Raw genomic sequence first — 17,350 nt, forward strand, 5'->3', positions numbered from 1 at the left:
TTTACTATTAGATTTATAAAATTTATTTCTTCCACAAGGCTGGATAAAGTTTTTATTTTAAGAAAAAAGTTTGAGCAAAAAATGTTTATTTCGTAGGTAGAAATTTTTCACAAAGATAAAATAAAATATGTTGTTACATTTTTTTGTGCTGTCATTACATTTTGCTAGTAAATACAAACACTTGAAGTAAACTGTAAGTAAACTTAAACTGGAAATGTTTATTTTTAAATTAATTGGCACTGATTGTAATAAATCACATCCAATCAGGGTTACAGCTAATTTGAGTTTTACATTCACTATCGTTGAATTATTTTATTTCGTACGTTGGATGACTTTTACAAGCTGACAGCAAGCCGGAACGAACGGGAAATCGACTCGTATAGTTAATTAAGTATTTAGAAAATTACGAAAAACAAATAGAAAGCAATGAGAATTAATTCAAATTCATTGATTTACTTCAGTTCAAATAAAAATTTAATTACACGATTGTGCACACAGAACGTGAACATTTTTCAAACCATCATGAAGATTTTTTATTCTAGCAATGTGATTTATTGTGTTAGAATAAAATCCCTTACCTTCAATAAGTTATCATGTCGGATCGTTTATTTATTTCCCCAGAATCAACGTTAATTTATTGGATTTAGTCTTGACAGTGTTTAAACTTTTAATTATTAGTAGGAGTCGGAAACATCTCTACTTTTGTAATGAGGAACTTGAAAATTAATTTTTCGTGCTGGTGGTCCACCGTCTCAAATATAGAATTTAGCCTTAGGCTTAAATTAACACCGTCCCTTGAGTTAACGGAGAATTAAATAGGTGTATAAAACTCGAGTGTCGGTATAATGAATGATTTTACAACCAGTTGAAATTGCAAAATTTGTAAACAATTAAAATTCCTACGACTTGCCAGATTTGTCTAGGCGGTTAGGTCACAATGTCAGGGTTAAAAGTTTTAATTATAGCATCCAAATTATTATTTAAAAGTGCCATTTGGCATGATCTTATAAATCATAAATGGCCAGTTATTTTGATTTAACCACACTCAAAGGAAGTTGATTATTTTTATCATGGCATTACCTGGAAAGAACAAAAATTAGATGAATTTTTTTATCACTAGTGGTTAATTTCATCATTTGTATTAATTTTGAAATGAATTTTTATCATAATGAAATTCTATGAAACCGCGAGTTTCTGAATTCCAAAAATAACAATTTATCAGTTACACAAACTTCATTGCCAGAATTTGTTACGATAATGTTGTTCAAAAGTTGAACTTTTTGGCGAAATTAGCAAATTTTTCTTACCATAAAATAGTTGCTTATTGCCTATGAAAATGTATTTATGTTTATTTTATGTTTAGTTATTAACTTTAAACGATTCTTTGAATTTTTGAAGTAAATATAAATTTTTGTTAAAGATGAAGTTTTTTCATAAAATTTTTGATCGTAAATTTGACTTTGAGTTAAAAAAATTGTTCATTGTTCTTAAAATTTTTATATTATTTTTAGGTATTCAGTAGTCACAAAGTGTTTTTTTGTTTTTTTTTTGGAATAGTCATCAGTAATCAGTTTATATGTCACCAGAAGAATTTATTTTATAAAAAAACTTTGCAATTGTGAATTTCATAATAATTGAACATATTTTTTAAATAGAAACTGTATTTGTGTTTAATATCATAAATAATGTTTTTTGAATAAAATTGAAACAAAAATAATAGTATATTATGTTAATAGAAGTAAAAGTGATAGTTTATGTGACGAAGCTGTGCCACATATACTCTCCTTTACTCCAAATAACGTACTATTTTATCCGCAAGCGATTCAGATGGAGAGAAAAGAGCAACACAATAATTATCAAGTAAATGACCAAAATAATCAGAACGCTTTGCAAGTAATGAAATCATAACAACAGTATCGGAATTTGTGTTGAGATTTTATTTATATGATTATTTATTAATTTAACTAGTGCAGTTGGTAGTGCAAAATGTCGAATACAGATGATCTACAATAGACAACAACAAAGAAACAACAAATGTAAAAATGCTTAAGCGCAAAAATAGAATTTTTACTCCATGGCTTTAAAGTAAAACTTGTACTTGTGACATTTAGTCATAAAAGTGGTCACTTTTGTGTATATACAGGCTGCGCCAGAACTCGCGCTCCAGAGAAAAATGCCATATAAGGTAAGATACCAGGAACATGGAAAAAATGTTAAAAAAAGTTATTTATAAAAATTTCGAAGTTATAAGGGTTTAAAGTTTGCACTTTGACTCTATTTATTTCTGTTGGAAAAATAATTTTCCAAGATTTTTTGCTATAGGCTATTAAAAGAGACAACAAGGAAGCTGTATTCTAAATTGTAACTCTGTTCAATGTTATTTGTGGCTTTTATTGGCAAAATTTTTGTCCCTTTATTATATAATTGTAAAAAAACATATACAAGATCATCAGTATCATTAAATAGATATAAAAAAATGTCAAATGTCAAAAAATATATGTCAAAATTGTTTGACAGATAGAATTTTTTAAACATTTTTTTCATGTTCCTGGTATCTTACCTTACTTGAAAATTTTCTCTGGGGCGCGAGTTCTGGCGCAACCTGTATATAATATGTAATGTGTAACAAAATTCATTAAAATTCTTATTAATAAATATTATTATTGATGTATGTAAAATACAATTATTGTTAAACTTTAATTCATCTTTAGGTAATGTGTATGTTGTAATAACACTTTCTGACTTGTTCCAACTACACATAGATGTGTTTTATGTTTGAACAAGATAGTGAGAGTAGGTTTAATAGTCAAAATAATAAAAGTTTATGAGGATACAGAGGAAGTGCATTTAGTGGACTCATATTGTCTATTACGCTTTATGGCTAATTACCCGCATGTGAAATAAAAATTGAGGAATTGTTAAAAATGATGCACAAAGGTTTGTAAATGAGTGCGAGAACATAATAAATATCATATTTTCTTTTTTATTTATTTATTAGTTTATAATTGAAAAAAATTACACACTGAGCACACTGCTCTATTTCATACCTTACAATCAATCATAATAAAAAAAAATTGAGAATACATGCTTGGAATAAGATCAAATAAGTTTGTTAAGTGGCCCCATCTGGAGACTGATAAATGATTTCAATTAGTACACGAGATCACAACTGCCAAGATAACTAATAAAATATTAAAAAGTTTGGCTTACTTTTATTTGTATTACATGGTTTATTTACATTGGGAAGTTACATTATTTATACAAGACTGCTTTTTATGGCGGGCTAAAATATTCAAAGGATTTCTAAAAAAAATATTTGTTTTGATGGAGAAATATTTCAAGGTGTTTGAGAGAAATTCTGTGTAGAAAAATTAAATTTTAATAAGATTTCAATAGACATAATTTATGTACTTAGTTCGTAATGAGTAATTAGTGTTAACGTTGTGTACTTACGAATGCATATTACCTGACATTTAGTTCCAAGTAATCGATTTATTATTAATAAAAGCACATGCAGTTTACATGTTTAACAAATTATCAACCATTTTGCAAGATTCAAGAAATGTCACGGTTTAAGATAGCCCAAAATAATAAAACCCTGCTGTGAAAACAAAACAGGATTATGTTTTATGAAATAGCATTCTTGTTCTTCAGTTTGACACGACTGCACCATCCGCGATGAGCCATAAATTAGAATTGTATTAAAAAACATGTTTACCCTAATGGCAAATTTATGAAATGGACAATTCACTTTTGATCAGTATAAAATGATAAATGTATTTAATTAATGTTTGCACAGTAAAAAAGTAAAAATGATTAGTATAATATAATATTTTGCACAGTAAAAATAATAAATGCTAAGTAAAGCACGCACAGTATTTTATTGTAATTTGTTCAGTAAAAAAATCCAATTTGCACAGTAAAAATAATAAACGCTTAGTAACTTTAATCAAAATTAGGAAAACAACATAAAATTTAAAGAATTTTCAGTCTTGGTTACAACAATGTATGGCCCCTGCGCAAGAATGTTATTTATTATTGGTACTTATTTTTATATTACTGAATATTTATTATTATTGGAGGGTGGTATATGTATTAGCAAGGACCCCTGCGCAAGAATGATTTTAGCAAGGCTTGGAAACTGCACAAATTGTAATCAGTCTAATCAGTGTAGGCCAATCTTTGCACTGCTGTGCTCTTGATACCACAATTTTGTTTTTGTGCTAGACATTCATTGTCTTTACTGTGCATTTATTATTTTTACTGCGCATTTATTATTTTTACTGTGCATTTATTATTTTACTGTGCATTTTGTATTTTTACTGTGCATTTATTATTTTACTGTGCATTTATTATTTTTACTGTGCATTTATTTGCATTTGTGCGTTTATTATTTTTACTGATGTTGTTTAAATAATATACAGGCTGCGCCAGAACTCGCGCCCCAGAGAAAATTTTCAAGTAAGGTAAGATACCAGGAACATGAAAAAAATGTTTAAAAAATTCTATCTGTCAAAAAATTTTGACATTTATTTTATGACATTTGACATTTTTTTATATCTATTTAATGATATTGATGATCTTGTAMATGTTTTTTTACAATTATTTAGTAAAGGGACAAAAATTTTGCCAATAAAAGCCACAAATAACATTGAACAGAGTTACAGTTTAGGGTACAGCTTCCTTGTTTTCTCTTTTAATAGCCTATAGCAAAAAACTTTGAAAATTATTTTTCCAACAGAAATAAATAGTGTCAAAGTGCAAACTTTAAACCCTCATAACTTCGAAATTTTTATAGATATTTTTTTTTAACATTTTTTTCATGTTCCTGGTATCTTACCTTATATGGCATTTTTCTCTGGGGCGCGAGTTCTGGCGCACCCTGTATTGTACATTTAATTCGTTGCCTTTAAAAATGATGCGTTATTTATAAAATGGTGGGAAATAAAATGTATATGTGTTCACCAAAGGTTTCATTTGTCAATGTTACCGCTGTTTGGGTTTTCGAGGATATATTTGCAGAAGTGGGCATTAGTTCAAATATGTAGGACCTCTTGTTTTGTCACGCAAAGATCAGCGGTAGGTCTTTTACCAACATTTTCAGCGTGTTTAATTAATACTGTAGAACAAATTTTTAATTAAGCATTTTTGGTGGGTGTTTTGTTATAAAATATTTTGATAAACTAAAGAGTATGGAACTTATTAGCGTGTAAAGTAATCTCCAGGATCGTGTAGGTTATTTGAGTGCGTCTACCATTGTTTGGAAAGAATGCAGTATTCATCAGCTGGAATATGTGAAATCAAAGGGGTAAGATAAAAAGCCACGTTCTTAACCGTTCAACCATGGTTATATTTTCAAATTAATTCAAGCGTACACTCGAGCTCTCGGCACGCTTTGAAAGAGACAAGTCCGTCACTTAACAACAAGGAATTGCATGAGATTCCTTACTTATTGTAAATCGAGAATCTACTCTTGAGTGGAATACGATATTTTTGTAACTTGGCTTTCATTTATAAAAAGTTAATCTATTGTCTGTTGTCACAACCAATAAATCACTAAAAGATTTAAATGAAAAACTAAATCAGGCTTCAGCTCTCCTCACTTCATGTTTTCAACTCTTCATAAATCTAAAATTTATATTTGGGAATTTGAAACTTCGATAAATGGCGTGTTATTTTTGTTTTGCTATTTTCAATTCAAATTCTTTTTAATCTCGTGGATGTCAGCCAAAGGTTCACCTAATCTGTTCTAGTAATTTTAGAAATCTACTCAAATAACAAACAAAAAATTTACACTCGAGCGTTCTTGAGATCTCGAGATCTCGGTTGTAATATACTATAAATTGTAAAAATAATAGATTATAAAAAAGAAAAATCTCTCTTTTTTACCTTTCGTTGAACTCACCACGTATAAAATACTTGAGAATACACTGATTATTACCTCTTCCAAGGCGTTTTCCGAATTCTATTAGGTTAACAATTTACTTTGTTGGCCATAAATCGCGATTTAAGGTGGCAGTTAGATGGATACTGAGCATTAGCTTTTTTATCGACTTTGTAACAAAACAGCGAATTTTATTTTTCAACACCGTTTTAAATATTTTAGGGCAGTTTTAGGAATTTTGGGGACGGTTTACACAACAAATTGTAAATCGTGATTAATTTAATGTTTGAAATTTCTAGAATATGCATTTTGAGAAACTGAAATGTTGTCAATCTACAATCTATGAAAACAATTCAAGTTTAGAACATAGGTGGCCAAACAAAATTGCAGCAATTTTTTCCCTAAAATTATTATTTATTTTTTTTTTTAAATTGGCAGTACCTAGAAAAAAATGCAAAATACAACTCCGCTCTTTTTTATAACATTAAAAAGTACCAAAAACAACTACAAATATAAATATAAATTCAATAATTAAACTGTAAAATAAACTTTATTCACAATCATAAAGTAATAATAAAATTTCCTTGCATGTCCAAACTTGGAAAGTGTCAATTTTATTTAATAATTAATATGAAATATTAAACCGAATATCAACCCGAAAATTATAATATTATAATATCAACTATTACAATATCAAGTGACACTTTCTAACTTATGAACTATCATGTCATGTTTTTCAAAATTTTATACATTCTCTATTGGCTTTCTGTTTTTAAGAAAAATGATTGCGAATAAAATAGTATACAAACCTTGGTGGTCGTTTCTTCATAGTGCCTCGACTTAGTAATAGGCACCTTCCACCTGGTATGTAATCTACTATTTGAGTGTCATTTTTGGTTTACTTGTGGTTAGAAAAATATTTTTGTTTAAAGCAATTATATCTTATTAAAACGTGATAGCTCCATGTAAAAATTAATTAACCATCTTTCATGCGCATTAATTAAATTTTTTAATTTGAGGTTATGACATGAATTTTTATTTCCATCGACGTAACAAAAACTAGATGTACTGAACTAACAAAAAATAGATTCCTAGTTTATAAGCAGAAAAATTGTGAAAATTAAATAATTCAAAAATTGAATTGAACTGAATTTAATTATATAAAATATTGCAAATCAGCTAGTATGAGGTTTAGGAGGCGAAATAAGTTTAAATAAATATAAATTATGACAAAATCCGATGATGTGAGTTTTTATTAATTATATAAAATATTTGCAAATTAGATAGTGTGAAGTTAGAAGGGGGCGAGCGGCAAAGCCGCCAGCCCCCCCTACAAATTTTGACAAAATCTGATAGTGACATTTTTTTCGAATCAGATAGTATGACTACTTCTACAAAACATTTGCAAATTTGTGAAGATTTACTCGATTTAGCTAGTTGTGCTTTCTAAAATTTGTATCGAAAAAATTATAAAATAGATCAGTTTTAGGGTGAATTAAATTAAATTTGAATTTTCAACTTTAAATGAACTTTTTTTTACTTTTTCTACTATGGCATACCAAGTCGCGTATCCCACAATTTTTATTTTACCATAAATGCAGCCAATTATAAAAAAGCGCACCTTTCATATGATAATTACATTGTCACTTGTCATAATTACTGTACGGTGTAATTATTGTTCATAACATGTCATTTAATCAAAAGCCGCAAAGATAAAATTATTCAATAGACAAAGTGAGTTTCCGAGAATGCATGAGGTCGTAGGGCGCACCATGTAGACACTCCTCAGGGTCATTACATATGCATGCACTTTATTGTACCATGCTGGTTTACGATTTATACCTTACTCCTACACACTTTTTAAGAAATTATCTGTGAGTGTTAAATCATCGATTTATAATGTTTACACTTTATTAACACATTTAAATAACGCAAAAGGGGTAAGAAGCGAAGCGAAAGTGTGTGTTATTTTATTGTACAGGGTGCTGCATTTTGGATGTCCGAATTGGGAATCTCCGAAACTAAGATGTTTAGCCAAAAACGAGTGATACATTCTGGGGCTCATTTTTTGAGAAAATAATATTGCTTAAAACCGCATTCCGCTATCGTCTTTTGTTTTCGACTTACAGACAAAAGTTGACATTTTGGCGAAATCTAAAAAAATTCATATCTTTGTTATTATAGAAGATGCAGTTTTGAAACAAAGACTTTATAGAGGCATTTTTTAACGAGGGATTTAATAACATAGTTAACAATTTTTTCAATTATTGGTTTAGCCGAAATAAGATAAACTTGTATTTTTTTAAATGGAAATCATAGGCGGCTATGGCCATTTTGATAAGCTTATTTTTTTTTGATCTAAAAAATATATATTTGTAACAGAATATTTTTTTATAATTATACTTAAAAAATGAAATACATATTTTGTTTGATAATAGTTGGCCATGGAAGAACTATTTCATTCCAAATGTATAAATAATAATTAATCAGAGTTTTGTGAACTGTGAAATAGATGAAAAAATAGATGAAATTATAAAAATTCAAAAAATACGATACGTTAGAAGTATTGAACAAATATGCGAGCGCCTCGGAACGAAATTATTACATATTTTTAAAAAATCCAAAAATAGGAAAAACAAATGTGTCAACAGTCAACACAATTAGAAAAAACATTTTTTGATGGTCTAATGGAGGAAGGATAACGTTTCACATAGACGGAATTTGGGTATTTGAATAGCCATATCGTCATTTTTGTGTCAAATAAAATATACTTTATTGAAGAATTAAAGCGGCTTTTTTTACAACACTCTATGTATCACTAGAAGTTACAATGGTAATGTTAGCTTGTTTAAAAACAAAGAAATGTTATTAGTCGCCAATAAGTTGATTTACGAATTATTTTGCATTTTTTTATTACTTTGTGCTTAGAAAACTCTTTCATTAGTGACACTTGTTGAATAATACAGTTTAAATCCTTTTAGTTGAAGATGCAACATTTTTTCATGGCCAACGGCGAACAAAAATCAAAGGTAATTTTTTGCTAAAAATGTATTATAATAATTTGTTACAAATATATATTTTTTGTATAAGAAAAAAATAAGCTTTTTAAAAATGACATAACCATCTATGATTCCCATTTAAAAAAATACAAATTTATTTTATTACGGCTAAACAAACAACTGAAAAAAATTGTTAACTTCATTATTAAATTCTACGTAAAAAAGTGTCTGCATAATGTCTTTATTTCAAATCTGTGTCTAACGAAGATATGAATTTTTTGATTTCGCTGAAATGTCAATTTTTGTCTATAAGTCGAAACAAAAGACGATAGCTGCGGTTTTAACCAATACTATTTTCTCAAAAAATTAGCCCCAGAATATATTACTCGTTTTTGGCTAAACATCTTAGTTTAGGAGATTCCCTATTCGGACATCCAAAATGCAGCACCCTGTACATATCTAAGTGTAATGAAGAATGAAGACGTTTGAAGATTGCATAGATAGCAATCTAAGACTTAATGTCTGTTGTTACAGAATTACAAAGTGACTTTCACATAATGATCAATTTTCTGAATCATAACAATTGCTAATGATTCAGTTGTTTCACTAATGGATGTTAGTAGTGATTCAAAAAATTGAATGACAAAATTACATGGTTGGGGCAATCATCTCACAATATTGTTTGTTTGGTAATGCATGGGAAAATGTCGGTTTAATTTATATGATAGAAACATTCACCTAAAATGTGCACTCATTTCCTGTCCTAGCGGAACATGTGTGACGTGAAGATGAATTTGTTTTTTTTTATTGTGATAAATCTTTCTCTAATAAAAATATTTTATTGATTGGAAACTTCCAGTCAATACTTATGAATAAGTTATTCAAGTAGGTATAAATGTGTGAATTAAAGGGGTAGGATAATGGTTGCATTATCAATTCACTCATGGTAATTCTTCGATTTAATTCAAGTCTTTATATCCAAGTTTTCGACACGCTTTGAAAGACATGTTCATCGGTTCATTACATAAGCACGAACTTTGACAATAGATTTTCTTTTTGCTTTTAATACAACATATTGATTGATGTGACTGCATTGTATGGTATTTTCATATTCAACGAGCTTTTGTTTAGATGATTTTGATGAAATCAAGTAAAATATGAAATCAGAAAATTGTTAACGAGTCTTTTTCTTTTGAGAAATAATTGGGGTTTTAGAGGGTCGGGAATTTATTGAAATTTTTTTGTTAAAACCTGTTTTTCTAATTTTTGCTATAATAAAAGGACTAACTAACTAATTTTTCTTGACTCCTGACAGAAGAGTTAATAAAATATTACAAATTCATCTAAATTATAGATGAGAAGAAAACACTCCTTCGTAATTATACTTGGCACTGCCTAAAGAACTGTTTTTATAGTGGTTTTACTATTTTTTTTGTTGATTTAAGTTTATATTTTTGTCTGTTATTTTTTAATGTAATTTTTTTAATGAATTTTAGATGAATATTAATAAATTTTTAGTATCAATAGGCACAATATACATATACAGAGTGCGCTAAAACTCGCGCTCCAGAGAAAAATGCCATATAAGGTAAAATACCAAGAACATGGAAAAAATGTTAAAAAAAATATCTATAAAAATTTCGAAGTTGTGCACTTTGATTCTATTTATTTCTGTTGTTGGAAAAATCATTTCATCAAGTTTTTTTTTCCTACAGGCTATTAGAAGAGGAATCAAGGAAGCTGTATACTAAATTGTAACTCTGTTTAATGTTATTTGTGGCTTTAATTCGCAAATTTTCTGTACCTTTACTTAATAATTGTAAAAAAACATATACAAGATCATCAGTATTATTAAACCGATATAAAAATGTCAAAAAATAAACGTCAAAATTTTTTGACAAAACGAATTTTTTAAACATTTTTTCCATGTTCCTCGTATCTTATCTTACTTGAATTTTTCTCTGGGGCGCGAGTTCTGGCGCACCCTGTATTTTATTGAAAACTGTTTTTTTTTATTTTCATTGTTGCTTTATTGTTTGATAATATGTTAATTACAAAAACAAAAAGTGGATGCCTTATTTTTAACACTCTTCATTTTTTTGACTGCAATATGCTAAAAAAATTGCACTAATGTTTGTACTTTTTTCTGTCAATTTAAAAACATTATATTTTCTTATGATTCTTAGTTTTTGTGTAATATTTTTTTTAATATATATTTGCGTCAAAGAAATCAAACAATTTAAAAATTAAGCAAAAGCGACTAAAAAAAGTTAGTTTAAAATTAACTAAATTAAAAGCTACATCAAAAAAATGCAAAATCGTAGGGTGTTTAGTTAAAAAAGATTTATGATGTAATTTATTTTTGAAAAACTTTGTACTCTTGTAAAAATAATTTTAGGTGATGCAGAAGGTTAATCTAATAATTTTTGAATTTTTAACAATTTCAAGTTTAATAATAGACTTTATTAACTGGCTGTATAATATAGAAAAAGCAAACGTTACATTTCTTAATTTTTTTCTTACATAATCATGTTTTTCTGAGAGGTCAGTATGAACTAAGTTTTCCGAATTTTAATCATTTTACTCGAAAAATATCCATTTTTCACAAAATTAAAAAACCCAGTAAATTATTTTTTTAACGAAGCATAGATGAATATCAATAAATTTTTAGGATCAATGGTCACAAAATAATTAAAAACTGTTTTCTTATTTTTGTTGTTGCTTTGTTGTTTGATAATATGTTCATTACAAAAACAAAAAATGGGTGTTTCATTTTTATCACTCCTCTTCAAAAATTGCACTAATGTAGCAAAAGCTACTAAAAAAGTTTTGTTTAAAATTAACTAAATTAAAAGCTACATTAAAAAAATGCAAAATCATAGGGTGTTTCATTAAAGAAACAAGTTTATGATGTAATTTATTTTTGAAAAACTTTGTACTCTTGTAAAAACAATCTTAGATGATGCAGAAGGTTAATATCTAATAATTTTTGAATTTTTAACAATTTCAAGGTTAATACTAGACTATTAACAGGCTGTACAATACAGAAAAAGTAAAAAGTTACATTTATGAATTGTTTTTTTACTTAATCATGTTTTCAAAGTCATTACGAAGTTTTCAGAATTTAATCATTCTACTCGAAAAATATGCATTTTTCCAAAATTAAGTTGCAAGAAACAGTGCAACCTTGATAATTCGAGGCGATTGTTTCGATTTATGTGTGTATCCACCCACAGAATAAAATTTTATACATAATAGCTCAAGTCGTGATTGTGTATTTAAGATATATTTGACAATGTAAACTTTTCGTGCGGCATATTTTAGAATTTTAAATCAAACAAAAACATATCTGATCTTTGCTTTCATAGCAAAAGAATCATCGGCTTGGATGAGGTAAATTTAATGTTCTAATAATGTGTTATGATAACAAATGGTTGCTAGAGGCCTTGTACTTAGTGGTTCAAAACATTACGTTGTCTATGATTACTCATGAAACATCCTTCAAAGCAACATGTAATTGAATTATCTATTTCAAGAACTTAATTTGCTTGTCTGGAGTCTGGCAAGGTGTGGTGTAACAGCATTATGCAAATAGTTTTGTAGTCATCACTGATTCTTTATTTCACTTTCATTTCTTGAATGGAAAACGTAAATTTTCTTTTTGTAAAAGCGTTTGGAAATATGGGAACATTTATTTTTGGCCAGAGGTTGGGCATTATGTATGCAATATCTCACTACATAGGTGCTAAGCGGCAAACCGGAACATCCCACAGCATCTGTTTCTGAAAAAGAACAATCACTCAACCGCTAAATCGAAAAGGTGGTCCTTATAAATTACCGACCTTTCTTTTTTGAATTCCTTTGTTGGGCATCGATATTTTCGCGAGCGCATGCTGTTATTTATTCGGTAATATTTCAGCGAAGGGCCATTACGGAGTATAAAGTTAATTCAACGTGAAATTAATTATCTTGCATGAAAAATACAATTACAGGGACCTGTCGTGTTAGAGCACTTGTTTCATGTAATCATTAAATGAAAAAATAATTAATTTTATCTCACGCTTAATCTCTTTTTCAATGGAGACTTATCAAGACATCACTGTTGCCGGCTTGTTAATATTTTAAAAGAATTACGTTAGTAATTGCTCTTGTAGGCGAGAATCGTGATTGTTGAGCAAGGCGACATGCAAATACGGCGTAGGTTTGATGGGGCAGAAGCTTTTATTTGCTTTGTTTTTCGATTTATTGAAGAAGTTGTAAAATTACGAAACAAAATGAAATATCGATAATTCATTCACATATAAATTGCAATTTGTAGGAAGTGAATAGTGAATTAATGCTTTTCGCAAAAGCTGTAAATTATTTCTATATCTAGGTGCTACCTTATATGATCTTTGAAATTTTATATTTCTCCAATACATGGGGGCCTTGAGCTTAATAAACGCCTCCTGTTTACGAGTAGATACAGGGTGTTCCAGCGAGTTGAAAAAGTCCATTAGTGACCTTTAAATGGTGAAATTTAAAAAAATTTGATAGATACTAATCTAGTGCATCACCTAAAATTATTTTTAACCATACAGCATGTCTCAAAAATAAGTTACAATACACACTTGTGTTCTTTAAATGAAATACCGTATGTTTCGTTGCATTTTTGGATGTAGCCTTTTAAAACAATGTTTTTATCAGTTGATTTTGCTTAGTTTTAGAAATAAGACGTTTTTTTTTGACGAAATCATGCACTTTTTAAATATTTATTACACAAAAACTAAGATAGTTACAACAAATTTTTTCTTACTTTGGCAAAGAAGAAAGTACCGAATTTAAAGCTGTAGCAATTTTTAGTGTTTTGCATTTCTAAAGGTTAATAAATTAAGAAGTTTGTTAAAAGTTAAATAACTTAAAAAAATTAAATGGAACACCCTATTTTTTTATTTTTGCATCTAATAGATTGATAAATTGTCTGTCTAAAAATAAACTTTTAATGTCTAGATTTGATAAATGAAAAGATATTTTACATTCAATATTAATTGTAGCAACAATGCTTATCATTATCTGAGCATTTTTGATACTATGGGAAGCAAAGTAATTCCACCACAGATCACTTCTCTGTTGATTTATCCAGAGATTGTAAAAGTCGTTATAAATACTGAAATTTGAATTATTTTATTGTAAAAATAAAAATAATGTATTCAGTTTAACACAAATGTGATTATTAAGTGATATTTCTTCCATCTCTTGTGCAACTGTGCATCACTTTTTGGCTACTGAAACAATAGTAATTATTTTTAAATATCTTTTTTATTGATTATAAACACCTAAAAGTAAATAATTTTAGAAAGACAATTTAATAATCTTTTAAATGAAAAAACAATAAATAGGGTGTTCCATTTAATTTTATTAAGTTATTGAACTTTTAGCAAACGCCTTCATTTTTTATCTTTGCAAAAGCAACACACTAAAAAAATGTTACAACCTTATAGCTTGTACCTTCTTCTTTGCGGTAGTAAAAAAAATAATTCTAGATGTCTTAATTTTTGTGCAATAATTTTCAAAAAAGTGCATGTTTTCATCAAAAAAACGTCTTATTTTTAAAACTAAGCAAAATCGATCAATAAAAGTTTAGCTTAAAAACATTGTCACAAAAATCTACATCCAAAAACGCTAAGAAACATGTGTTTCTTAGGTGTTTCATTTAAAAAAACACAAGTTTGTATTGTAACTTATTTTTGAGACACGCTGTATAGTTGAAAATAATTTTAGGCCATGTCCTCTATAGAATTAAATGTAATTTTTTTTAAAATTTCACCATTTAAAGGTCACTAATGGACTTTTTCCACTCGTTGGGACATCCTGTATATTTGGAATTAAATTTGCTCGTGTGAACAATCTCGCATATTTTTTAATAATTAATAAGTAAACTGAAACATAAATTGTGTGACAATTGCAAGGTTTAGAATCCAATCTTTCAAGCACATTTTTCGTAAGTTATGCGTTTTTCCTATTTGCATAGAGAATATCTACCGTTTTACGCTTCTTCAATTTTACGTGCATCTAAGCACAATTTACTCGAATATATGATAAGAAATTTCTCACAAAAATTCTCTTACAATAAATAAATGGTGCAATATGTGACTATGAGATTTTGAATAACGCAAGTCTGGTTCCAAGCACAGAAATTGTGTGCCTGTATTTCAATTTTGAATTTGTTTTTCAGTTTCGGGTTTTAGGAAATCGTAATCAGAATTTATTTTAGGTTTAACAGTCGTGTAAAATTTTTTTGCTTGAATTAACACCGTTTCGTCATAGTTTTTGAAAAATACTTGTAATTTTTTACTCCCATATACTCACAAATAATTTTAAAAAACTTTTAAAGGGTAAATATTTTGATGACGGAAAAATCTAAATTTATTTTCCTTCGACTCTAACAGAAAATATGTTTTTCTACCCTAATTTTAGAATAAAAGTGGCCAATTACTTTAAAAAAAAATTTTTTCTTTTTTCATCTGTCAAAATTACAACAAAAATTAATGCAATATTGCAAATAAAAATTTTACCTCCCCGATAGAAACAGAAAAACATGCTGCTAGATTTATAATCAAAACTGAGTTATCAAGAGGAGAAGATACTCATTCCACCCTAGTAATACAAACAATTATGTTAGGTTATATTGGAAAACGTTTTTATATCTAGAAACTCAACAAATTCGAAAGATTTTGTCAAAACCAGGTAAGAAATTGAAAAATTCTGTTTATTGTAATGGATTTCGAGTTTTTCACTTAGAAAGTAAGTAAAGAGAGATTCTACAAAACATAGCAAAACAGTCTGTCTAAAAGGCGTTATTTTTGTCTGTTTTTTGAGTGTTTTTCACCGAGAAACTCACTAAATTTTAAAGATTAAAAAAAAAGGAGAATATCGTTGTATGCCTAAAATGAATTATTTTTGCTTATTTAAGACTGTTTTTCACTGAGAATTACACTATAACCAATAGATTTACGAGAACAAGAAAAAAATTGCAAAAAAGTGTGTAATGCATTTAAAGTTTTTCATGGAGAAACTCAATGAATTTGAGAGATTTTACTAAAACAAGCCATAAAATCGCAAAAATAGACTTGAAATGTAGGTTGTTTCAAATTTTGTTTGATTTAGAGCCAGGAACAAAATTCGAAAATTTTTACTTGTTTCCCTGATTTCGAGCGTTTTTCACCAAGAAACTGACAAATTTTTTAAATGATTTTTTTAAAGTTACAAGTGTTAGATGAGTTATTTTCACCAGTTTTGCTTGATTAAAAGTGTTTTTCACTGAGAGTCACACTCTAACTAAGAGATTTTACGAAAACAAGCTAAGAAATCGCAAAATATAAGTGTGGAATACGTTATTTTCACCTGTTTTGATGCATTTAGAGTTTTTTATCGAGAAACTCACTAAATTTTTAGAGATTTTGCCAAAACAAGGCAGAACATTACAAAATTAGGTCTAGACTAGAGTGTATTGTTGTTTCCAATTTTGATCGATTTATCACTAGGAAATTATTAAATTCGGAGATTTTACTTGTTTCCTTGATTTGGAGCGTTTTTAATCGAGAAACACATTAAATCTAGGAAATTAGACCAAAAAGAAGAAAAAAAAAAACACAATTAATTCAGAAATAAATTATTTACCTCTTTTTCAGTTTGATTTAGAGCGTTTTTCCTCAAGAAATACTACTGACACGGCAGAGTTAGTCATACTTTTAGATATTTTCATTAAATAGAATTTACTGTGGTGACATTCATTGGAATACAGTTTGTCACGAACATAAATAAAGTGCCGTGACTGCCATGTGTTGAGTATTGAACAAGAAATTAAAAATTGTAAAGTTATGTTGAATAGATAGAAGTGCAAGGAAATACTCTGGCATGAACATGCACTCAAAAGAGAATTCCAACCAGCTTCGTAAATTGGTTTGGCTAATTATAAAAAATTATTTTCTATTACGTGAGAATAGATTGACTCCCTGGCTTACTAATTGCAAATTTCATATTTCAAAAAATTAAAAATTAAAGTAGATTTGTGTAAATCGTAGATATTATGAAAATGTTAAAAATTACACGTCATATGATAATTATGTCTACCAACCTAATGCGGTGTCAGATAAATTATATCACAGTGCAAACACGTATTTTGACTTCATTCCATTTAGTTGCATTTGCTTTTGCGAATAACAACATAGAATTAAATTATGCACATATCATGTGTGAAACTGTCGTAACTTTATGAACATTCATTCCAACACCCAATACCTACCTTTTTCTAAATTTTTAAATTAGAATTGCTAAAATTTACAGTTAGACAGTTTGTTAAACATTTTAATAGATCGAACGGATAATAATTTATAGGAAATGCATAAGAAAACGATTTTCTGAAAGATAAATATCTGAACTATTGATTTAAATTTCACTTTCCTTGTTTGACTCTTTAACGTTTTGG

At 28.2% G+C, this 17,350-nt stretch overlaps 1 protein-coding gene across 5 annotated transcripts in view; it reads left to right on the forward strand.

Moving 5' to 3' along the window:
• LOC123011600 (collagen alpha-1(XVIII) chain) overlaps nucleotides 1-17,350 on the forward strand; it is a 125,978-nt gene that overhangs the window by 16,069 nt on the left and 92,559 nt on the right. The window lies entirely within an intron of this gene.

The sequence above is a fragment of the Tribolium madens genome, unplaced genomic scaffold (genome assembly GCF_015345945.1).
Source record: "Tribolium madens isolate multiple individuals breed KSU strain unplaced genomic scaffold, Tmad_KSU_1.1 Scaffold_11;HRSCAF=98;Tcas5.2_LG3b, whole genome shotgun sequence".
Taxonomy (NCBI): domain Eukaryota; kingdom Metazoa; phylum Arthropoda; class Insecta; order Coleoptera; family Tenebrionidae; genus Tribolium; species Tribolium madens.